Source organism: Aythya ferina (genome assembly GCF_964211825.1).
Source record: "Aythya ferina genome assembly, chromosome: 3".
Taxonomy (NCBI): Eukaryota; Metazoa; Chordata; class Aves; order Anseriformes; family Anatidae; genus Aythya; species Aythya ferina.
Window position 1 is genome coordinate 60623250 of NC_140298.1, and position 25228 is coordinate 60648477.

At 41.0% G+C, this 25228-nt stretch overlaps 1 pseudogene across 1 annotated transcript; it reads left to right on the plus strand.

Moving 5' to 3' along the window:
• Window positions 1-2303: 2303 nt before the first annotated feature.
• On the plus strand, window positions 2304-24996 carry LOC311433241 (hormonally up-regulated neu tumor-associated kinase homolog A-like; annotated as a pseudogene). The gene is made up of 10 exons: window positions 2304-2555; window positions 3493-3785; window positions 8291-8340; window positions 9780-9894; window positions 13857-13987; window positions 15894-16015; window positions 16124-16296; window positions 17578-17755; window positions 23285-23549; window positions 24462-24996. The product of its transcript is annotated as a hormonally up-regulated neu tumor-associated kinase homolog A-like (transcript).
• Window positions 24997-25228: the final 232 nt, after the last annotated feature.

The window sequence follows — 25228 nt, forward strand, 5'->3', positions numbered from 1 at the left end:
AAGTAACTCCTGCGCACACATGGTCTCAAATTTTCTGGATCAGCAGGACGGTTATGAGGAGAAACACTTTTCATTTCAGTTTCCCTTGAAGTCTACTGAGAATATGGAGTGATAAAGCAAATTTTCTCTTCTCAAGCCTGGATTTAGTCTCCAATTCTTATGAAAGCCTTCCTTTGTACTTGCTGATAGGAAAACTATATGCCTCCTTCACATCTGGGATTTTGTTGGTTTGTTTTTTTTGTTTCTCACTGCAGCATAACCGCCACCCAAATGAATGTAAGGCGGTAAAAATACGAGATGGTTTGGCATGGGGTTTATTTGAGGAAGAGGGCTGTTTGGTTTTTTGAAGCCAGTAAGGTGGTTGTTCCTTCTGCTGTGCTAAACCTTCCTCTTTGCTGGAGATAATCCCTTGTTGGCAACTCTCTTCTCTCAGAGATCTGCTTTATTTATTCTCTTATTTTCACATTGCAGTGCTGCAAGACACATAATAGTCGTATGACAGAACAAAGACACTACTGCCACTGGCTGATAGCTCTCTTCTTCGTGATGGATTTAACCTTCATTTGGCCTGAGATCAGCAATAGTGAACTCCCTCACACAGAGGCAGACTCTCTTTTTCTCCTTCTTCCCTGTCTCCCTTTTTTAATCCTTCAATATGCCAAAAAATTACTTTAGAAGGTATTTGGAAGCTTTTCGACTTCAACATTTTTGAAGGTGTCAGGCTGGGCCTTTCCCCAACAATAGCAATAGTTAACTTAGCTAGATATTATGTTTTAAGGTTTGTTGTATTTTTAAAGAGTTTTTTTCCTTTCTTCTGAAATGTGCCAGAAATATGGGGTTTCTGTCCCATGCAGTGGTTCCCCTCACTTATGTGTTTGTTTTTTGTTTGTTTGTTTGTTTTTTTCCCCTTGTTTTTAGTGGGAAAGTTGACGAACAGTGGTCTGGGAAGACAGGAAGGAGGCAGAGCAAATAGCAAGTACAAATCAAGGAGAATTCCCTCGTTGCTTCCTTGAAAAAATATGTCTCTTTGCTTCTGGATTGCTGTACAGAACAGAAAAAGCCACATAATTTAGCGAAGTCCTATTCCAGCAGAGCCACTGATACAGCTCAAAACATGAAAATTGTTGTGAACAGACAAGCTTCGTGGGGCTTTTACTTAGGCACTAAAAGGCAAGGAGTGCCTGTGCTTGCCAGCAGCTGCATGCATATGGTGATGCATTGAACTTACCCACAATCATTTAAACTGTAAAATGTACAGTAAATCCATTCTGAATTTTAAACACTTAAAAACATAAAAAATCCTTCTCATTTTCACCCATCCTGGCAAATTTTTGCCCCTATCGAGCTTCATGAGTAAAATCAGGCAAGCAGAACATTGCTTATTGTTCGTCTCCAAGTGATGAAGGGTGGAGAAAGGATTCGTCATCACGCTAAGTTATGGGAAGAGCTTTGGTTCCCTACAATTTCTTTGCAGTCAGTGGAGAGAGATGGTAACTCCCAGCTCAAATTGCAGGTATGTGAAAGCACTCTGGAAAGGCTCTTTTCTCTCCATGGCTTTGGAAAGGACCGAGGTAATGAAGCCAGATGTAGATGGACAACAGCTGTAGAAGAAAAAGAAAAAAAAAAAAAAAAAAAAAAAAAAAACTCTTTTTTCTTGTTTCTATCAGTCATTTCTGCAAATAGGAAAATGCACACACACACTCTGCTACTTGTTACAGATCAGGAATCAAGTCCCAGGAAATGCAAGGTATCTCTGTGAGACCTGTGCTCACAGGACTCTGGGACTTAAAGTTGCTTCAGGTGCACATATTTTTATGTGCTCTGTACTGCAAATGCATAGATGCTTGCACAGCATCAGGTACAGAACTTAGCTTTGCACTCACTGCCATGGTGTTTTGAGAATGAACTTGGGGAACAGCACACCAGCAATATGCATGCAAGGAAAACTATGGTTTGTGCAACTTGCGCTGAGGATGTGTTTAGAGAGCTATTGCAGGTGGAAGAGAGCAGTGTGTTGCAGGCTAGTGCTAGGACTATGTGTTGTCTGACTTGGAAGCTCTGGGGCATTCACTGACACCAGATATCAGATTTGGTTAAACATCTACCTCTTGGTTATGCTTGAACAGAGCCGTGCACCCAGGGTAGAGACCAGTGACAAAAATGGAGTCTCAGAGGGAAAGGATTAGCTGCTTTGTGCTCAGCAGGATGGCACTTGCATCACAAGACATGCAGACAATGTCTGGATCTGCTGTGAATCAGAAGCTACATCTGGAAAATAGCAACAGAAATCTGGCTCTCCAGGGATGCCCACAGCAATGAAAGCAGGCTTGGAAGACAAAATGACAGACACTGGCAATTTGGATGGGATACCACCAGAATGGGAGAAAAACATCAAGGATATAAAAATACCTGGTTGTTTTAACAAGATGCCCCAAGAGACTGGGAAGAACTTCCCTCACACCAAACAAGTTGGGACTTACCTAGTAGGCAAAATGATCAACAAGGGCTCCTTTGCCAAGGTGGTGGAGGAGCTGCACATCCCCATGGGGCAGAAGGTAAGCTGTTGGTGAGAGGGTACCACACACCAGGCATCACAAGTAACCTCTCAGTAGCTTGTTAGAGAATTGCAGACCATTTAATCTGCAAACCAAAATCTACTCAGCGAATTATCCTCTGAACCTTATCCTCATAAATTAACCTCATAAATAGAGTTTATTGCTCATGTATAATCAGTCACATGTGCGAATATGTACTGAGTGCAACTGTTTTCACAATTATGAGACAATATAGGCAACCAAGATATCCTCCCACTAAAAGAGAATAGGATACAACACAAGGACAGTTTCAAATCTGCTTCCTGGTAATCCTTGCTGAGTAATTAGGGCCACATAACTGACCTTTAAAGCTATGGACAAAGCCAGACACTTCTACAGCAATCACTTATATGACAGGACACAGATAACACCTACTGCTTTTAGCTTAGTTGGGCTAACATAATGTACCACAAACTGTAACTGTGGAAAGGTGGACTGCCATCATACCTAAACTGGCTTTTGATTTTTATTTTCCTCATAGCTTCAATAGCTTCACTGTTTTACTGGTTTCCCAAGCTGTAAGGGTCCTGAGCCCAGGCCACTATGTCGTGAATGGCTCTTACACCAAGTCAGAGGGCAACATGCTAGAAAAAAAAAAAAAGGTGTGGAACAGTACAGATGAAGTTAACGTGGGTCGGTTTGTTTGTTTCAGTTGAGAGCATCACATACATATATACTTATTACTGCAATCAGAGGAGTAGATAAGACAGATCTCAGCCTTCTTGGTTTGGCTTTCAATGGAAATAAAAGTGTTTTCTTCCATTGGAACATCTCCCGCAGTAATAGCAATTATCAACACCATGCCAACATTAGCTTCTCCCACATGCCAGCTTACCACCCATCCTTTTGAAACGGGTCGCAAGGTTTGTTGTCTATTTAAACATATTCTATAATTTAGGTAGGCATAAAAGTCATTGACAAGAGAAATGCCAAGTAGGATTCCTACATTTTAAAAAACATGAAGAGGGAGCTGCGGATACACCAGTTGATTAAGCGCCCCAGCGTCGTCCATCTGTACAAGACCCTGGGGACTGACAGCTCCTACTACATGGTGATGGAGCTGTGCATCGGCGGGGACCTCCTGGACAGAATTTGTGACAAAAAGAGGCTGTCGGAAAGGAAAGTAAGGAGGTACACCAGACAGATTCTGTCTGCAGTCGGGTACCTATATTACCATGGGATTGTTCACAGGTAAGATGTATGTCCCTTCCAAAGATCAGCAAGGACAGCAAGCATTCAAGAAAGCAAGCATGCAAAAACATGCATGAGTCTATGATCCTACAAGAATATAGAGTGTTCTTCTCCACAGAGAATTTTTTTTCAATTTTCTCTCAAAAAAATAGGGTTTCCAAAGACCGCACTCTCTCAGCCCATCTTAATAAAGCATTTTGTTCTCAGTGGTGGTAGAAGATAAGCTGTTATGCAGTCCTTGGGGAGTGAAGTAACAAAGTCCAGGGATAAGAGCTGATGACCACGACAAATTAATACTTTGTTACGATTATCTCAGAATTAGCTGATGACAAATTTGTATCAAATTCAAATATTCCAGTGTGGCTATGCATATAAATACTGATTTCACTTGGTTAGCCACAACATATTGAAAGCACACATCACCCAGGACAGACCAGCAATCAAGCGAGCTGCGACTGAAGAATCACAGCTCACCGGCTGCAAAGAGAAGAAATCATCCTGTAGATCACATCAAGTGACCTGCCAGGCTGGCTTTTGCATTATGGGGAAAGATCACGACTCCAGCCACTGCTGGAGGACCCTGAGCAGTCTGTGCAAGGAGAGCTGATCTTCTTCTTCTCCCCGCTGAGAATCCCAGAGCGTATGCCAAAAGCAGCTGAATAAGGACTTCCATTTTAAGCAGGAGAATAGGCAAGCAGCAGTTTTTCCCACCATTTTTCTTTTTTTTATAATAATTCAAATTCAAACAGATCCTTCATTTTAAATGATAAATGCTCTCATCAAGAAAACCCCCAGGACCTAACAAGCAATCCAGTTGACTGCATCGTTACAGCAACCATGAAACAAATAATCTGTGAATGTGAAGGCTCGGCATTTGCAAGAGCTTTGTGTGGTAAACTTGAAAGACTTGCAATCCAGTGTTTTTTAATTAAAAAGGATTAATAAGGATTTTTTAATTAATAAGGAATTGACAAGAAATAAATAGCCTTTATCTGACCTAGATAATTTAAACAAGCAAACAAACAAAAAACACCAGAAAACAAACCCAAGGGGCTTCACCCATTTAGTCCACACTGACATGCCTGCCTTGCTGGTTCCCTTGCTAATCTATTTTACAGCATTTCTTCAGTGCCCATGAACATAACATCTAAATTCTTCCCATGACAACATTCCTCATGAATTTCACAAACCTCCTTTTTCTTTGCTTGGAAACAACTCTTCCCAGTGAGCAGGGGAGTAGCCTGACTTCTTTCCCTGCTTCTCTCTTGAACTGTTGTTATTGTTTTGCTGGGCAAGCTTTGCAAGAGAAGAAATTCACTGCGCACCCTGAGAGCAGTCAGGTGCTAAGTGGTGCAAAATGCTGCTCAGGATACTTCTTTCACTATCAAATCGCCTAAGCAAATGAAATCCCTGGCTCTCAAGCACCTTGTCGTAGGGTTTATGAAGTTGCATGGTCCTGCAGGAGCCCGGATGCCTTGCTAGCTGGTGGGAATAGGTTCCTCAGCTCGTGATCCACTGCTAGCTTTGAGGGTCAGAGTGATGGCCTTGATCCCATGCCAGAAACAGGCTGGGAGGGAGCAAGGTGATGGGACCATGGGGATGAAGCATCAACAGGAATTTGTCCTGCTGCAGGGATGGCCTGCCATCCTCAGCACATCCTGTGGATCTGGAAGGGCTTCCCCACTCAGCTCCAATTGCCATGATTTATAGTGACTCGCTGCAGAAGTTACACCAATGTGGATAATTGTGGGTGTATCCTCTTCTGAAAAGAAGGCATCAATGTTTCCAGAAAGATGAGCACAGGAATAGGAAAGTTACCTCACAAAGTAAGTCTGATTTTCTCATCTAAGCACTCAGTAGAGCTCAACTCCTTGCATTACTTTCTGCAAAGGAAGGGAGGGATCCCTAGCTGTTTGTTGGGAGCGGCTGCTGCTCCGGCACCCCGGGGGTGTTGGGGTTCTGCTGGGAGGTGCTGGCAAGACCAGGCATCATGCTCACACCTTCATGAGATGGTGAACGGTCTGCCAGTACTTGGAGCCTCTTTATTTTGCTAGAATGGAGATACTTGTGACTGCAAGATCTCATTCCTAAGTGATGAGCTTAGGAATTGGCTAATTTAATACACTTTTGTTCATATGGGCTTTTCTGCTTTATAACTCTGGGATATACCTTTTAAAAACAGTATCTTTCATTGTCTTAATAAGATACTTGATGAAAAGCTAGCCCGTTTCTTAACTATTTTTAGTCCAAATTAATATTGTTCATCAGAAACCTTGTGCCATGCTTTGACAGCTAATTTTTTCCCTGAGTTTTCCTTTTCCTATTCAGCACTAAAATCAGCACCGATCCAACAAATGCTTATGGCTTAAATTAAGGCTAAGCCTATTTTTCAAAGCAAAGGCAGCACCTTTCTCATTCACATAAGAGTAAAGTAGATTTTGATGCCAGAGTTGCCAAAATGAGCAACAGACGGAGCACAGTTCCCCTTGCTCATTCACCCTGCACACAGCATTTCACAGTCCCAGATACAAAAATGTTCAGGCACAAGACCAGGCTAAGCAGCTTCATGAGCTCGCACTCACCAGCTGAGCTCTGCTAACTATCCCTGTGCCTGCTCCAGACATGCCCAAGCCATAAGGTAATACATCTTAGTCTGAAAACCTCAAATAAAGGCATATAAGGTAAATCACACTACCTTGCAACTGGATTGGGCTAGCGCATGCACACAATCAGCTACCAACTCCTGCAGCTGGTGCTTGCTAAGTGTCAGCAACTTCCCTCTGTGTAAAATTCCTAATTTTTCCTGGATATTTTTCCTGTAAAATTTCCCCTCTCCCATATAAAAATCACGTATATCCTTTTGAATCATGACTGGGCCGAAGACCTGGACAAACATCACAGGCTAAACTCCAGGCACTCTCTCTGAAGTTCCCATGGGAATGTGAAAAGTTGCATGATGTTGCTTAAAGTTGCACCATGTCTGGGAAGGTTCTTCTCTGGAAAAATAAAAAATAAAAATAAAAATAAAAATAAAAATAAAAATAAAAATAAAAATAAAAATAAAAATAAAAATAAATAATTTTATTTTTGATGTAGGATAACTTCAGACGCTTTGTAAACGTTAATAGTTCTCGATCAGGTTGACCAGGTAAGAAAGTGTATGTTTTTATTGACTGAACACTCAGCTCTGCCTATAGACTCGCAGTTACGGGGATCCAAAGTAACATTTTTAAATTGTAGAATGGTGAAAGTCATCAGACTGCACATGGGGCATTTGATTTGATAGAAAAGTCAGATTTGCAGTAGCCTGAAGCCCAGCTGGTTTTAAACCACCAAGTTTATTGCACAGGGTTCAGCCACAGGGGTAGGCTATGCATAAAGTTATCTTCAATCTACCTCAGATCTTTTGGGCACTGGCTGATTTGCCAGCCCAGAACACAATCTATTCAAATGAAAAGCTATTAAAAAATAAAATAAATAAATCATTCAAGCTATCTCCATCCTGCTCTCAGCCTGGGGCATGGTGCTGGCCCTCCCAGGCTTCACTCTGTGCTCCTATCCTTCCTCCCATACCTCCTCCTGGTTTCTCCTCATCTACGTTCCCAAGTCTTTGCTTCCACATAACCAGAGGCACTTCTCAAATTTGCTCTCTCCCCTCTGTGCCCCTGCAGAGCCGAGGGAAACCTCCCCATTGCCCCTGCCATGCCAACCCGATGGCACAGGGGGGCCACAATGGGAGCCAGCAAAGCATCGCAGGCTGCTGGACCAGCTCCCAGCACCCAGCCTACACTGGTGGAGGATTCCCCTGCACTGTGAAACATTTCAGCTGCCACTTTGGGCACTCCCCACAGTGGAGCAATGTTCTGGCTTTTGGTTTTAATTTGTGAGGATATAAATGTTCCCACAATAAGCAAGTAAGCCACTGAGCCAGCAAGGAGCATTTTTCCTGCAGCTCTGAGTTAAGTCCTCCTTCAGCAGGGCGGCTGGTCCTGGCTGGTCCTGGCTACATGGACATCACTGCGAGGATGGCTCCACCTTCAGGGCATCTGCCCCTGCCCCAGCTCAGGCTCACCTCCATGGGCAAGGCAGGTCTCACTTCCCAGCTCCCAACTTGTCATCCAAATCCCATGGATACAATTTACTCCACAGGAAAGCAGAAATACTCAGCAGTGCTCAGTGCCTCAAGCAAAGACAAAAACACTCCAGGTCCAAACAGGATGCAACTTCCTTTTTCACTCAAACAAAGAAATAAATACTATTTCTTTTCCAAAATAATACACCAGTAGAATGGATGATTTCTAAAATGAACAATCTATTTTAAAATACTCATAAAATACTCCATTAAATACGGAAAGTTTCCATTCTCCCAGCTGAAAACTTCAGGATCTTGTTACAATTGTGCAGAACTATTGTTATTATTTCAATTAAGCTTTGCTAAAAAATATCTGCAAATGGTTAGCTGGGACATCAGACATCTTAAAGTTTGTTTTCTGTCTTCATTTCAGGGACCTAAAAATTGAAAATTTTCTTCTTTATGAGGACAACAAAATTGGTGGTAGGTGCATGTTACCTGTCTTTTTAACTTTGTATTTTGGGTGGCTTTCAGTGACAACTCAGTTACTATTTAAGCAGCATGCTGGTATGACTGAACCTATGATTATTCAATGAACATAGTCTAGCTTTTAGTAGAAATCAGAGTTACAAAGTATAACTTCACAGCTTGTTTATTTGAGTTTTAATTAAAACATATTTTTAGGAGAGCAAGGCAAACACTTTTGTCTAGCATTTTCCCTGGTGTATTGCTTGAGAAGCAAGAAACAATTACAGCTATTATGTGTAGAAAGCTGTTCCTAGCAGAAGTGATTTGTAGACAAAGAAATAAATCTTTTGGGGTGAAATGCAGGTATAGGTGCATTACCTTCTGTCGAGTCATTACTCCATCTAGAAACCTCACCATTTGGTCACTAACAGAAACTTTGCTAGGGTTCTGAAACATTTATAAAAATGAGAGAATTTGCACCAAGCAGTTAACACAGCTCAGAGAAACATTAATTTTATTCTATAGAAACCGCACGGAAAAATCCCCGCAAGGGAAGCTCACTTTTAGAGACGCCACATGTTTAACCCAGTGTTTCCCAAACTTTTAAAAGCTTAACACCTCTGAGAAAAAAGGAACCAGCTCTTCACCCCAGGCTGACAGCCAGCTAACCCTGTACAATCGCACCTTTCTCCTCCCTCCCCTTGCACACATGCACACATACAGAGAAAAAGGCTTAAGCCAGCACATTTTACTCCACGTTTACAACACGCACAAAGCACAGACACTGAGCTGGATGCTGTAACTCTTTCAGCCACACTCATGCAGCTGTGGTGCTGAGCTCTTGTACTAGCATGCAGTCAACTGAGGCAAACCAGAAGAGCTAGAACCAAACCCAATCAATGCAGGACTACAGCCTCACAGCGGGGTAACTTGTCTGTTTCTCCTCTACTTACCCATGGCACATTTATTTGAGCCCAGACGGGCACCCACAACTGAGATGCGGCCAAATGCTAATGCTAGCTGGGCAGCTTTGGTCAGCAAATACAGACAAGAGGAGATGACGCCTGAGGGGACGGTTACTCTGTTCGCCTCCTCCTTGTAAATGATCACAAGAGCTCTACTTCTCCTCCACCTCCTCCTCCTCTGGGCAAATTATAGGGATTTGTTTGGGCCACCAGCAGTGACCACCAGGCCCCACGCCTCTTGATGAAAACCCCTGGCTGTCTCCTGAGGTGGTCACACAGCAGGAGAGTCTTCAGTCAGCCCAGTCCCTCAACCACACTGCTTCAGGCACTATCAGCCATCATGTTAGGCCTACTAGGGAAGTAGCATGGACTCATCACATGTATTGGTTCTTTATCTTTCTGCTGTCTTTGGCCAATAAGTAAAGTATCTTGGGAACAGATCTCTTCACCTTTTTTTTTTTTTTTGTGACCATCAGATTTTGCACTGAGCAATACCACAAAGTTTGAGGGGGCTGCTACTTACCCAGTGTGGAAGCCCAGTTTACACAGCCCCAGAACTCCTTTCTTACAGGAAATATGGCCCAAAGGTAGACGTCTGGTCCATGTAAGTAGATCTAAAAGTACATTTATTGAAACACTCTCAGCACTGAATTCTTTAGACAAAACTCTTCTATAAATGGGTTGGTGGCACTCTACTATGGGGCATCAATGCAGAGAAAGCAGAGAAACATCAGAGAAGGATTGCCAGGAAAAAATAACGTAAGGGTGTGACAAATGTATTTTGAAATGTGTGTCCATTGCAAAACACTAGAGAAAAGGAAAGGAAAGGAAAGGAAAGGAAAGGAAAGGAAAGGAAAGGAAAGGAAAGGAAAGGAAAGGAAAGGAAAGGAAAGGAAAGGAAAGGAAAGGAAAGGAAAGGAAAGGAAAGGAAAGGAAAGGAAAGGAAAGGAAAGGAAAGGAAAGGAAAGGAAAGGAAAGGAAAATAGAAAAGAAAAATAAAATGAACAACACATTGTTCTAGAGTAACCCTGTGTCAAGGGAAGCTGGCAGAAGGTAGGGCATGTGGCTCTGGGAGCATGTTCTAAAACAACAGAAAGAATTTGCATGTACCAACCCGTCAAATGAACCCCTCACACTCCTACCATTCTAGCACATCAGGTCCATTTCTAACAGATATGATTCAGGGCAAAGAAGATATGTATGAGTAATACAGACTAATCCGAACCTTCATGGAGAACATTAAGATTAAAAAATTCTGTAGCTGACCAAATGCACCTTCATCCAGATTCCTCACACTTACTTATGACTGTAACCACGAATCCTTCAGTACCTTAACTAGCAAGCCAAGTGGTAGGGTAACATTCAGGGTGCTACTGAAGCCAATGATAAAAGCCAGTGGATTTCAAACAGCTCACAAGGCATGTAAGCATAATTGTGATTTCTGGAGGAAGCTTAGAAGTGCCTCCTCCCATCCCACCCCACAACTGCATTGATCCAGCAGATCTTAATGTTCAGCTGCTGTTCAACACAAAATGCTGCACTTGATCCAAACCCAAACCACCTTTTTTTGGACACTTGCTGGAAGGAAAAAGAGGCCTGGATGTAGAGAACTCCTCTGAAGAGGGATGTCCACCCCATTGTCCAGCTGCAAGTATATTGAGTCTCCTTCATGAGTGCTCAGTAGTCCTTACTAAACCATGTATCCAGAGACAACAAAGTGTTTTAGCTTGATCTACAGTGGTGCTGGTGGCTACATACAGGCATCTAACTCAGATGTCTAAAAGTAGAAGCTTTCCATCCCTATATGCTCAAAAGAGAGAAAAATTACATCATCCAGAGAGTGATTCAGAGTATCTGAGTTAAGAGGCTACCTCTCTCAATCAACTTTGCAATAGTATGTATACATAACTAAACAATGTACATTATTCTTCTCAAGACCTAGTTCTGACAGATACAATATATATTAGGATTTTGACCTAACTCTATGATTCTTATACTTCAGCTTACTCTAAATTTACAGGATATGAACCGTACACAATGTTAGGGATGAAGGACAAATTCTACTGAACTACTTCAATATGTCTGGATTTCAGAAGTGCTACTCTGAATTTACCTAGACATAACCCAGACAAATCAAGTCTAGAGGATGCTGTCAGCACTTAAATAGGATTATATTTATTTCACATTTCAGTTGGCTGAATGAAGGCAAAGCAGTAAACTTAGAACCACCTATTCAGCTCACTCTGTTGATATACATCGCATAATAGGTTAAGAGCTACATAAAATTTGTACAAGGCCCTTGGTATTAACACAGACACATTTTGAGACTTAGGTATAAAACCTATTCACAATTTAACCTGAATTGTTCACATTCTCATCGTGGAAAAATGAATTCTGATGGACTAAAATAATTAGATAATTTAATTTATATTTCTTGTGACTTGTCACAAAATATGTAAAGGATTTCAGATCAACTGGACTCCACCATCAAAAGATTCCAGTGTAGTGGAGAAATACTGGCATTATGCAGCAAGGCTGACAAGGAGTGGTAACATGGGGAAGAAGGCAGCTATATTCTGGCAGAAGCACATTCAGAAAATCAACCAAATTCAACTGTAATACAGCTGAGGCTCCTATGAGACAACAGTAAACAGCAACACCTGTTTCACCTATTGATGACTGTCGTACATAAGATTTTAAAGATTCTTGTGAGTACTGCAAAGTGCTTAGCAGTTGTGCACCAGATGAGTTAAGAAAGCAGCTGCTGTATTCAAACAAATACACAGCGATCAGTGGGACAGAGGAGAAGCAGCCTGTTACAGCTAATACTTTTGAGTTTAACATAGCATCAGATTCCAGCTACTTCATACATTACTCTTAACTAGCTACTTTTTGTGTGTGAGATTTTGAAAGAGACTTTAGGACAGCAGCTTTATCCATTCCCCAGATTCCTCTGCCATGGAGATTTCCCCATCCAGATGGCTGATGAAATGAGCTACTGCCAGTGTAATGCACCAATTGTGTATAACATCACCAGCAAGTTAAACTGCATGATAGTGTTTGATGCATTGAAAAGAGAAATGTATTTAATCTTGTTATGACATTACAGATCCATTTGTACTGCATGCTGCTCCCACTCAACAGAGCCTCTCACTTTAAATCCAGCTACATTTATCCTACACAATATTATGTATTATAGAACTCTAAACCTTGCTATTCAATCAAATAGCATATAGGTGTCATTTCATTGCAATGTTTCCTTTGTATCTCAGTACTTCTTTACTCAAAAGATTCATCAAAAAAAGTTTTGGAAAAAAATGCATTTGAAGACTAGATTTATAAGAACGTTTGGTAAAGTAAGAAGAGAATGGTGTCACCTAGTTCTGATCAATCAGGCATCTGGGTTATACCAGGCAGTCCTGCTATTGTCAGTGCAAGAACTTCATCTCCTAAGATGTTTAACTGTAGCATAAAATAGCTGTATAACATAGCTGTGATGACTCTCTTGGGGAGGCCCATCTCTTTCCATTGCTAATGATTGATGCCTAGGTTTTAGTTGCTTAAAGTGAGGCAAGGTAAGTCCTAGTCTAGTCCTGGTAATAAAAAACATAGATCCATTTATCCATAGATTGCTGGTTCAAATGCAATCCAGCTCAACAATTAGAAAAAGGTGTCACCTTTTTCAAATAGTTTATTTTAACAGTGACATCATCTCTTCATGTTTTTTCAGCTCTTTGAAGATATTTTAAAAAGGCTGTAGTTGCACTCACTCCACATGCAGATCTCGGTTTCGCAAATAACACAATCATCGTCTGCACTAGCGTCTGAACCAGATCAATCAAACTGGGATTGCCTGAATTCCTAAAATGACCAGCTCAGCTGAGTTCAGCAGAGATGTGACACGGGACTGCAAGGAGCAGTGCTGCTGCAGTGGTGCGGCTCAGGTGGGAGAAGGAAGCACCATGGAGAGTGTCCAGGGAAAGCACCCAGGCTGCAGCCTCCGGACATCCCAACTGACTTTCCCAACACTGGTACTTCTCCTGAATGGCAAACCTTCATAAAGCTTACTCATCACTGCTAGCAAACTATTACTATTTCACAAGAGTTAAAGCTTTAGGTCTCCAGCCAACAGCAAGCTGTTACCAAACGAATGCCTTCTAGGCGTAAGTCACACCTAATTTAACAATCTGAGCAAAGCACAGAGAACTGAATTAGTATTTGGAACAGGATCTACCAGATCAGTTGCAGCTCTGTGTTGTCACTCAGCCTCCAAACTGAAATACTTTATTCTGATGGGCTGGATACCCTGCACTAGCACTCCAATGAGTTTATTTTAAAAATAAACAGCAGGTTTCCACTTTCAACACTGCAGGCTTTCCAGTCACTCACTGTACAGCCTTTTTTATGCACACTTCCCAGAACATTCTTTACTCAATAAAATGGCACTTACACAAAGGAAAAAGCATAACATCTACTCCTAAAACCTGACTCAGAGTTTTGCTGAATTTTTTAAATATATTTATTAGTATTATATAGAGCTCTGATGTTTGTCTTTTTCTTTGACAGAGGTGTTAGTATGTTTGCTATGCTAGCCGACACATTACCCTTCACAGTGGAGCTGTGAAGGGTAATCAAGCAACTACACCAAAAGATACTAATTGGAGAAATCATCCCTATTCCATCAGATATCTCCCTCAGTAATGCACTCCAATTTTTATAAAGAATACTAATGCATATAAGGTCTGATCCATGAGATAAAATGAATTTAACAATAACATAAACTTTCTCATTGGTGTTAATAGGTACCTTTTCGAGTTTGTTTTAATTTAGAAATAAATTCTTTGTTTTAGGCAAGATCTCTTTGTCTCACAGGCCAGTAAAATGACACTTGTCTCTTTTTACAAGACCACCATGCTTGGTTCTTATATACAGGTGGAATAAAATATACATTACTTTTACACAAGCAGAGAAGTTTTGCAGTAAATAAGAACATCCTTAGGTTCAGTGTGCCATATGCAGGTTATAGTTAGGCCTATCTTTCCCAAAATTAATTTATTAAAACCTTAGATCATTTCTCCTGAAGAACTTATCTTTTGGCTACAAACAACCCACAACGTCTAGGTAATTAAAGAAATGGGAAGGCACTTTTCTTTTCGTGAAGAGACTTCATATTTTTCATGAAAAAAAAAAAAAAAAAAAAAAGGAAGAAAAAAAAAGAAAAACTGAAATACATTTTTCACTGAGTTTTACTGACAGTCTTTGACAGCCTATGGAGTCTTCTAGGACAACTGGCAGAGACAGCTCTCAGAAGCTCCAGCCTGGATTAGAGCCCATGGCTCTAAAATCCCAGAAACGATGTTGGTGTACATGCATTCTGGGTCAGTGTTCAGAATTTACTTTTTAAAATCTCAAATTTCCAATACACCTCTGAGTGTAGTCACTCTTTCCTCCTCTACACCTCAACTATCATCATCTCTGTCAACCATCACAGGCAGGATTTGGCATCTTCTCACAGCCCTTTCAAATCCTGCAGCTTCAATGATGAAGCCAGGAGGCAGAGAGAATGAGCCCTGTTTCTCCCAGCTGCCGACCAGCTGAAGTTCAGATCTCCCCATCATTCTAAGCAGCTTTGCTCTGGCAGTTGGCAAGAATCATTGGAGGCATCAAGATGAGCTGCAGCAGCTGCCTGCAGCCAGGCACTGGGAAGCAACTGTCAGTTAGAGACCAAGCTAGCTGGATCTAGTCCTCAGTCACAACATTAAGATAAAGTGATGATATAATTTCTTTTTCTCCCCAAGTAAATGATATGAGGATATCTACCATAGCTGTCCAGACCATTTGTACATTAATTTCTCATTTATCTTTCTTTGGAGATTGGCTACCAGATAGCAGCTCCATTTTTCTACAAGCTCTCCATAGATGCAATTATAATATTTCTGATTTTTTCTTATTTATCCTATTGTTATAGCTTCTACTAATAAATGCATTATCTCTGCTTTTCTACAAAGCCCACACAGTTAGTGGAAGATTGTGGATAACTCCATTGTTCCCTTGCCCACTGGGAACTTAGTGAGAGAGCAGTAGTACGCAAGCTTTGCATACTTTTGATCTAAGTTCTTCCAAGGGAGATTGCAAGTGAAAGGAGCATTACTCCCCCAGTTTAATGCTCACTTGCCATTTTGCTCATTTCAAAGCATCCCCAAGGAGTGTGGAAAAATTCAGTAGAGTTTTCCCAAGAAGTAAAAAAAAAAAAGAGGGACTTTATGCAGTACTGGAACTGAGCGACTGACATATGGGAATGTTTGAGCTTGCTGTCCCAGCTCCAGGAAGCCCAAGTGCACTATGTCATCTGGCACTGGGGTGCATCTCCCTCCCTCGGTACAGTTTTGTCAATATGATTGGCTTCTTTGTGCAAGTGAGGTAGATCTGGGGCAGTCAGCTGGCAAAGGACATGTGCCCCATCTCACAGCCTTGACCAAACATTGAGTGGGCACAATGTCATGATTGTGATTGATGCCATAGGCTGCATTCACTGGGGTAAATCAAGCAAATTTGGAAACAAGTGTGAGCCCTATGTCCATAGTAACATCCATTTGTTCACAGCGTGCTTCCTGGCATGGTCTGGCTCATGCTACCCAAGTTGCTCAGGTGTCCCTGGGGGCACAGAGGCACCACATGGGCCCACAGTAGTCGCAGAGGAGAAGTGGAGCTGTTTTATTTGTGAGGTAGTCCTTGAGAGTGCATTTTATCTTACGTTCTTACAATGTGGAGAAGCTGGAAAAGTGTTACATTTCTGAAGAAGTAGAAAAATTTTAACCTGCCCAAATAATCAGAGATTACTAGAAATCATGTCATTTCATCCAAATACTACACACTTCATGCAGTTCTTACTTGAGCCTGACCCTACTAAGAGGCCTGGAGTAAAAGAAGCAATGAAAGACAAATGGTTGAATGAAGGCTTTGCCAGCAAAATAGTGAATAGTGAAACTGCTACCAGTGAGAACAGGCAACAAAACTTGAGGGGTTGTAATTTGGTGTTTGGGTATGACAGGGTTGGGGCTTTTAGCATTTTGGTTTGGTTTGTTTGTTTTGAGATATTTGTTACCAGCTCCGGGCTGTCCCAAAATGACCGAATTTTATTTCAGAAGGTACAGTAACTTTTCTAACCATAGATGAATTTCATACAAAAGGAAACAACCTTATGGAACTGTTTATATCTATGGTATCAATGATTTTTCTCTTGACATGCATCACTGGTGCCTCTGATTTCTAGAGTTTGCTTTTAATCCTTTCCTGCAAAGCAAGGTCTCACATTCCCAGCTGAGGGAATGTCATTTTTATTTTACACTGAAGTTCTTCTAATTCTGATGATTTTGATTCTCATCCATCTTTGTAACTAGTGTTAACTACTCTCCATTTTTTTCTTAGCAAGCCTCTGTATTGTTTATGAATTTTATAAAAGCTTGAAATCTTCACTGTCTGCAATAGTGTCTACAGAAAGCACAGCAGGTTTTCCTCACATGGTTCCTGTGATCTACCATCAGGCACAGACAGGGCTATTGGAAATCTATCTGCAGTATTGATCATTTCTCAGAGAACTGCCCACTGTTCATACCTTTGCCCTCTGACTGCTCAGATGTATCTGTGCCCATTGACACAAAAGTCTAAAGAAATGTCTTGGCAGACATAGAACCCACTGCTGTGGTATTTCTAAAATTCCTCTAGTAGACTTTACTGCCCACAGCAGCCTGTGAGTAAAATATTTATCATTATAACATAATCAGCTTAATTTCTCAATCTTATTTCTATAAAACCAAAAATTATCCCGCACTTTTCTTAGGCTTAGGTGTTGTCATCTTGTTCTTGTTGTTTTGTCCTTTGAGGTTTTCCTGCTTTTAGAGCTCTACCTGTCTTCATAGTAACCTGCACATGCTATTTCTCACCATTAATCCATTTGAGAATACTGTACTGACAACCCAAATGCTCACACTTACTTAAAAATAGAAAATGCTGTTTTCCATTTTTTAAGTTTAATCCTGGTGGGTGTCCTTTTGGAGTAATGAATTATATCAACAATCGGGTATTTAATAATGCAGTAACAGAGCCTCAGCCCAGAAGTGAGGTTAGTATAGCCAGAATATTTTTGTGCAACAGCATGTCACAGTTTGCGTGTATAATCTTCCCAGCCGCCTCCAGCTACATCATGAGGAGTGCATTGCCTACTTGCTGTAAATCCTGACATTGTGTCTGGATGCATCACCTTAAGTCCTTTTCCCTAATGCTTCAGACTTTGCCTCAATGAATTGAAGCCTGTTGTTTTAAAGTATATGACAGAAATGATGGAATTTAGTCTTTCAGAAGTTATCAACATTTTAATGAATAACACACCGTCTTCTGCCATGGCTTCTTATTGTTTATTGATGAAGAAACTGCTCAGGCACCATAAAGGACAAAAAAGAGCTGAGGTAAGATATCACAAGCACAACACACATCTTTCTCCCTGGATTCCTCTTATTAGGATCATTGCTACAGACTTGCAGCAAAATGAAAGGGTGGCAGTCTGTGGAATGAAGAAACCACTTACTCAAAACAGTAAAGAAATTGCAGGTCTGGGTGCAGTCTGTGAAACCCTGCATTCTGACATTCTCAGAGGTGATTATTTTGAGAGATTTTTTCCAGAAACAAATAGATATAGATATAGATATAGATATAGATATAGATATAGATGATATAGATAATGAATAATGAATATTAAAAAACGGGCTGCTGGTAGTAATGAGATTGAGAATTATTCTTGTTTTATATAAAAGATTATTTTTCCTTTGGGAAAAGGAGCATTAGCATCTCAATGACCTTGCCATCCCTGCCCTTTCAGACTGGTTTGTGAGGGCCTGATCCAAAGTCTGGGGAGGTGAGTGGGGAACTGTGAGTTGTAACTTTTTTTACTTTTTTTTTTTTTTTCTGGTATCTTTTGGGCATATTTACAGGTGTACCTTCTTACACTCAGACTCCACCAGCTCTGACACATTCAGGAACATGGAGTGAGATCGGAGGGAACAAAACTTTAAAAAATAAATTGAAAAACTTATGGTAATCGCCGGTAAGGCCACAATTAGTTAAAAAGGCTGTAAGCTTTTCTTTTACAACCGTCTCCACTCAGGGGTTCACAGCTCAGTCATAAAAATTTTGCTTCAGGCAGAAACTCAGCAGACAGGAAGCCAAATTCCAGCTTCTAACACACAAGTGCAATGGGAAAAGTTTCAGCTACAAAACAACACACATCAGCGATTAGCCTCCCATTCAAAGCCTTCGCCCCGGAGAAGCTGTATTTTGAGAAGGTCCAGTTGACTCCTCCAGAAATTATTCAGATGAGCTTGAGCAGATCCAGATCTCCATCCCAGCACACAGCCCCAAGGTCGCAGCAGCCTGCGCAGTGTTTGCAGGCAGAGCCGTAACTCAAAAATATGAGTCGGGGAGTGTGTGCATGCAGAAGGGGTGGAGGCTCCCCTTCACATATGTGACTTTTTTCATATTAGAGTTTTAAATCAGGTCCGCTAAATCACAAGTCACTCAAAAAGTGCAATATTGTGGAGGCTGTTGACCAGCTCTCTTGAATCTCTGGATATCAAGCCGATTTACAGCCCTTGGAGATGGAGCCTTCAGGGCAAGAAGCAACATTTGGTAGAGCAAGAGTGAAAAGCAGGAAAATTTAAAAAAGACAGGACTTGGGTTTTCTCTCTCTCTGTTGACATTTTTCCAGTCAACAGTCAAAATCCCAGATAGTATTGACCCAAAATTACCTACCCAAGTCACCAGCTCAACATTGTGTTACCATTCAAACCCTAACAGGGATGTGTCTGCCATGTGAACGAGTTACACACTCCGCGTTCTGTCTTATGGGGACTTCTGAAATTGGCCTTTAGGCAGACAGAGTCTCTCTTTGATGGCTTAGCAGGGAAATTACTTGGTTTTAGGGGGATGGTTTTGCTGAGACCCTAGAATACAGGCATGACCTACAAGCAGAAATCTGACAGATTGGACTCTATAATAAGTAACAACTTCTAATAATCTGTTAAACACCTTCTAATATCTGTTACAGGAGAATCATGAAAATTAGAAGAGACCAACTCACACCATCTTTCTCTGTCATTAAATGTTTGTTACCTCTTGTTTGTTATCACTGAGTTTGTAAATGCTACAGATAAGCTCAGAAACTCAAAGCCTGCTACTAGTACCATTTAGAGATAATTGTTATCAAAGAGTTTTTGTAAAACAAATAGTTATTTTTTTCCCCAGATATACACTCTACATTGTTTGTTTCTTGCTTTCATCCCTTTAATCCCACTTACTTTCTTCTGTATTATGAAAATTAGTATTTCTCCCTTGCTGGTAGTCAGGCTCTGTAAATATTCATAGTTAATAATGATCACCTGTTGGTTGCTTTTAATGCAAGCCTTATACACAATTAACCTGTGTAGTCAATTTGCCCAAAGAGCTCTTTTAAATGATGACTACCAGTGCTGCCACCCCATTCCCTGTTTCTCCAATAACATTCCTATTGACCAGAAAGGCTGGGCTTTGGGCAAAAAATGGGAGAAGACTGGGAAAGGCTGGCTAAGAAATTAAGTGGAGCTTTATTGCTTGACACTTATTTATCCAGTATTCTCTAGCCCACTCTTCAGCAAAAGCTACTTCACACATATGCTTACACAAAGGCAAAACTTAGCCCAAAGCATACATGGAGTACATAGGGAAAAGAAAAGAATGCATCCCCTGGCTGCAAAGGCAGAGCTCGCACGGGTGGCACGGCATTTCGGGGCAGAGGCAGAGCCCAGAGCAGCCCATGGGTGCCCTCAGCCAGCCCCCGCTGCGCTGGTGCAGCCCTGGCAGGGGGCAGCTGGCAGGGCATCGGCCCCAGGGAGGATTCGCTGCTTTGGTCTGAGTGAGGCCAAGCGCAACCACCTCTTTGGCAGGCTGCTGTGCCTGCCTCTGACCTCCCAGCCACGGTTTCAAACGGAGGGAGAAGTGTGAGGATTGTCAACAGAGGGCAAGGGGGGAGTTTCCCACTTGTTCTTCGTCTTCTTGTTGAGACCCTGTTAATGTTACTGGAGCTTAATTACAACAGCATGGGTACTTGATACTTGTACTGCAAATTATGCCAAGGATATTTCAAAACTCATAGATCGATGTTTTCTCTTTTCTGAATAGTGCCAACTATTTGCTATTTATTACTAGCAATGTGTGAGCCGTCATTAAATCACACAACATTGTTCCAGCTCCCCAGATCTTGCAAATGTATGCATCTGCTTTAACTCTGACCAAGCTCAGCAAGACAGCTTGTGTGCATAAAATTAAAGCATAAACATTAGCTTTTGCATCTAAATGCTCACCAATTTAAGTCTGAGTGAAAGAAGTAACTAACAAAGTCACAGGTAAAACAAAGTGGTCTGAAAACAAACTGCCGTTGATTGAAATGATTTCTGCAAAGGATGTTGTATGCTCTTGTTTGCCAATGAAAAGAGATGTTCACAGAGAGCTAACATTTTCAGAGGAGCACAAGCAAACTGAAAGTTTCCCTCCCCTCAGCAAATTGCAGAGAAAGTTGGCATCCACCTCTCCTGAAAATTCTGCCCCAAAAGAAACAAACATATCAAATATCAACACAAATGAAAAAGTATTTGCATTCATGACAGCGCTCATGAATAACACGTAATAAAAAGCTCTACCAATACAATCAGAGCAAAACATGTTTGGAATTCAAACACGTATTCACAAACTGCTGCATTCAACTCATTCCAGGCAGCAGTCTAGGCTGTGATTTCTAACACAATACCAAAGAAACGTACAATTTCCTGGGGACAAATTTTCAGCAGCACTTTCAATCTGTAACTGGAAAAAAGCCCATGGAAATTATTTTTCATGTACAACAAGACCTGTGTTTGAAAAAAACAGTATGAGTCATTGTATTTGCAACTCCTCCTTGCATACACAAGCTAGCATTTGTGCATGCAAATAATAGTTTGGGTAGACGCAAACAGATGGGATTCTCATTTTCCTGGGTGCAATTAGAGAAGCCTGCTGAAAGCTTGACCCTGAAAAAGGCATAAGATCCTTTCCATGTTCAAATTTGGGCCATAAGTCATCGGATAAACTTAAAACACAGCCTGTCCTTTTATGCATTGTAATTTCTCCAAGCAATGTATTTACATTTTATGTGTTCTGTTGCAGAAGAGGGAGCCTTAATGATTACAATTTGCCATCCAGAACTTTATAGCTAGCCCTTGCAGAAAATAGCATTTCTGCCAAAAAGCTTCCTGCCCAGGTGCTTAACCAATTAGCTCTTAAGAGGTCTGGCAGTAAAAGCAGTCATGGCAAGTTTTCTGATATACTGTATATAAGGTGACAGCTTGCAAAATGTAAGATGAAAATTTGTTTTCTTAACTAGCAGTGTGTAAAATCCTGGGAGACTATTTGATTGCATAGCCTAAAATGCTTATGACATCTCAAATTCCCAACTGATCTAGTGTGGTTTTAGCAATATGTTGTCAACTTAAACGTATTGTGTTTCTTTTTATAAATAGTTTTAAAATAATTTCCTTAATTGTGATTGGGTGCTGCAAATATGTTGGAAGGATGGAGTAACCCCACAAGCTTGAGGTTTGGGGCCCTTCAAATTTTTCCAAACATTTTTGCTAACTCACTATATACATGCAAGTTTTCAAAAGTGCCTTTTCTTCACAAATCACACCCGCTTTTTATAATGGCACATTATATTAAAAAGGTATCTTTCACACAGGGAGTACTTTGCTGTACATTTTTCTGATTCTGGAAGCAAGAAGATTGTGTTAGGTGTGGATGCCAGTGAAAAGATCAAAACTGACTACTGACAATCCTTGAAGCATCAGCTATATAACAGGGAGGATCTGTCAGAGATGCTACAGAGAATGTATAAAACAAGCTTGGCACTAGAATATCCGTGTGGACAATCAATGCATTGCAGAAATTTCATTTTTGGGAGTTCCAGCCCTAAGGGAAGAGGGTCTTGGCAGAAGCAGCACATGGTGCAGATAGCTCACACGGGACCTTGTGTAGCAAGAGATTTATTGCACAAAGTTTTGATCCCTGAAACTCAGCCTGCGGGGTTGCCACAGTGGGGAGGTGGGACTCTGGAAACTTGGATCGTGGGACAGACAAGTGTCCTACAGATGAAAATACCCACAGCTGCATGCAGGGGGAAGGCTGATGGCACTCCAGCAGGAGGGAGTCCTGGAGCTCTTGTCCATATGAGGCAGCATGGTCCTGTCAGCACGCTGCAGAATCGTTCTTGCTCCATGATGTTGTATGCTACTTTTATCTGCTCAGCAAGTAATAGGTTACCCTGTAAAGCCACATCTGTACCAGCAGCCACAGAGCAGGCAAAAGGCTGTAGCACTTTGAATGTGTGAAATATTGATGCTGCCAACAGACAGGAGGCCTCCCATGGAATGGGATTCTCCCAGATATTTGAGGAGTGCCTTTGTCATGGGCCAGCAAATGCATAAGCTACCTCAAGTTATATAGATGAATTCTGTGCATTTAGTAGGGAAAAACTGCAGTACTGTGTTTTAGACAGGTTGTCCTTGGAGGCCGTCTTGGTGCAATCCCACTGCAAAACCTTTCCAGAACCAGTCCAGCACCATGCTGACTGCCTCCCCTCATAGCACAGAGAGACAGTCCCACAATAACCTTCCACCTAGATTGAGCCATAAGCCTCAAATGAGATGCTATGAACTCTCCAAAGATGGTATTCCAGTCTCCAGCAGATTTCCATGAAGACTTGCTTCCTCTGACCTGTATGGTTGGAGGAAGGATCTGCCAGTTCACAAGCAGCTCAGTTTAAAGAACCTATAGCATGGGGTCTGCTCTGATAAAAAGCTGGTGTGTGGAAGTAAGACTTGTGTTAAAACAAGATTTCCCCTTGCATGTGTTATACTGTGATTTTCTTTGAAGTTCAGGGTGTTTTTTGTTCCATACTAATTGAATGGTGTTTGAAAATTTTGCAGAGGGAAAATGACATAGAAAAACACAGTATTAATCCTGATAAACACTTGAATAAGGAGTCAGAAATCCTGATTTCCCAAAAGGCTGAAACGTACACCCTGGAAAATCTCAGAAATTATGACAAGGCTTTTCCTTCTGTACTAACCCTGTCAGTGCCAGATACTACTCAAGAAGATGAGATTGCAATTACATTGGAAAACCAGGTAAACTTGACAGAAGGTACTGTTCTGCAACATAGCCTTGTTGTCTTAGTCTGAAAATGTCCTAAATGTCCTAGGATATCTGTAAGGGGAAAAAAAAAAAAAAAAAAAAAAAAAAGGAAAATTTTTCCTGAAAATGCTACAGAAATAACCTTTCATTTTGCTTTGAAATGACAAGTTATTTCAATCAATTTTTTTCCCAGCCCCAAATCTGGTGATTAATTTCATGTTGATCAGGTGAAAAATTAGCAGGCAAGTACCTGATCCAGTTTATGCTATGCAGGTACTGATCACAAATAATTTCAAGTCATTACACAGGTTAGTAGCTGGTATTGCTCAGGTGCTTCCAAAAATTGACATTTATGAGGAAAGAAAGGAAGTGCTTTAAATTCCCAGGCTGAATGTGAACATGGCATAAGAGTCACACCTTTTCTACCCTCAAGAAGGGGCTGCACTCACACCGATGGCATCATTTTCCATAGTCTCTAAAAACATACATGATGCATGATGCTGGATAATCAAACTCCAGATCTGAATTTAGATCTATTTCTGCTCCAGTTTTGTATGACCACATCTATTCACTTATGTGACATGGTTAAATTAATGTGACAAATAGCCTCAGAAGCATAAATGAATAATAGCCACATATAATTAAGCCATCCAGCTTTATGCTGAGATGCATGATGAGTTCATATGAGACTGTTCACCTCATCCAAAAAATGCCAATTGCCTACCTCCAGATCAACGTTTACTTTAAATCCTCAGTGCAAAATTACGTCTTATGTCAAGACCCATTCTTACTTATGCCTTTTCAAGTGCTCTGTTTACAAACACACTGACTTTTTATTACAGGATGAAGCTGTTTTGATATTAACATGATATTTTTCTTGATTGCAGCAGAAGCCAGTCTGACATTCTATATTCTACCTAGTTTCCAAGTTTGCAGACAGAGTTGGTTCACCTTGGACCTCCTAAGTCATCAAGTGAAAGTACACCATGTAAACCCACATATCAACTGCTTTTGGAATCCCAGAAGAATCTGAATGATTTCAAGGACATTTCTGAAGCCAGAAAATCATGTCTTCATGAGAAATCACAATCCACAGTAACAAATAACCAACCTCTCTCTTCAGATGCAATGACATGTACAAGCAAACTTCCTCCTCGATGCATAATGGAAAACAGAATTATTACCAGGAGTCATTTGCCTCAGCAGGACATGAGATTTAAGGACCTTCTGAAGGCCATAGATAACTATATTTCCATGTCAACCCAGTGGCACCTTGATAAAGAAGATTAACCTCCTAATGACTGACTTTCCCCAGATCTCCCTTTTTCCCAAGCTGCCCTGAGAGAAACCATGGCTAGAAAGATTTCCAGGCTGGGGGGATCACAGGACCATGCAAATACCTGCCCCCTGGTCAATTGTTCAAAACCACCAACATTCCCCACATCCCAACAGCAAACACTTACTGTAGGAAGTATGAGACAGTCTCAAGAAAACCCAGCTCATTTTTTCAACAAGAAAACTAAGAGAAACTTCATCCAACTCAGACACACACCTAAAGCTACAGAGCTACATTTTCCAGTTTTATCTCCACCATACTAAATCAGGCAGGAAAAAAAAAATAAAATAAATAAAAAATAAAAAAGAGAGAGAGAGATTTTAAGGTTAAATTCCACATAAGTAAAACACCC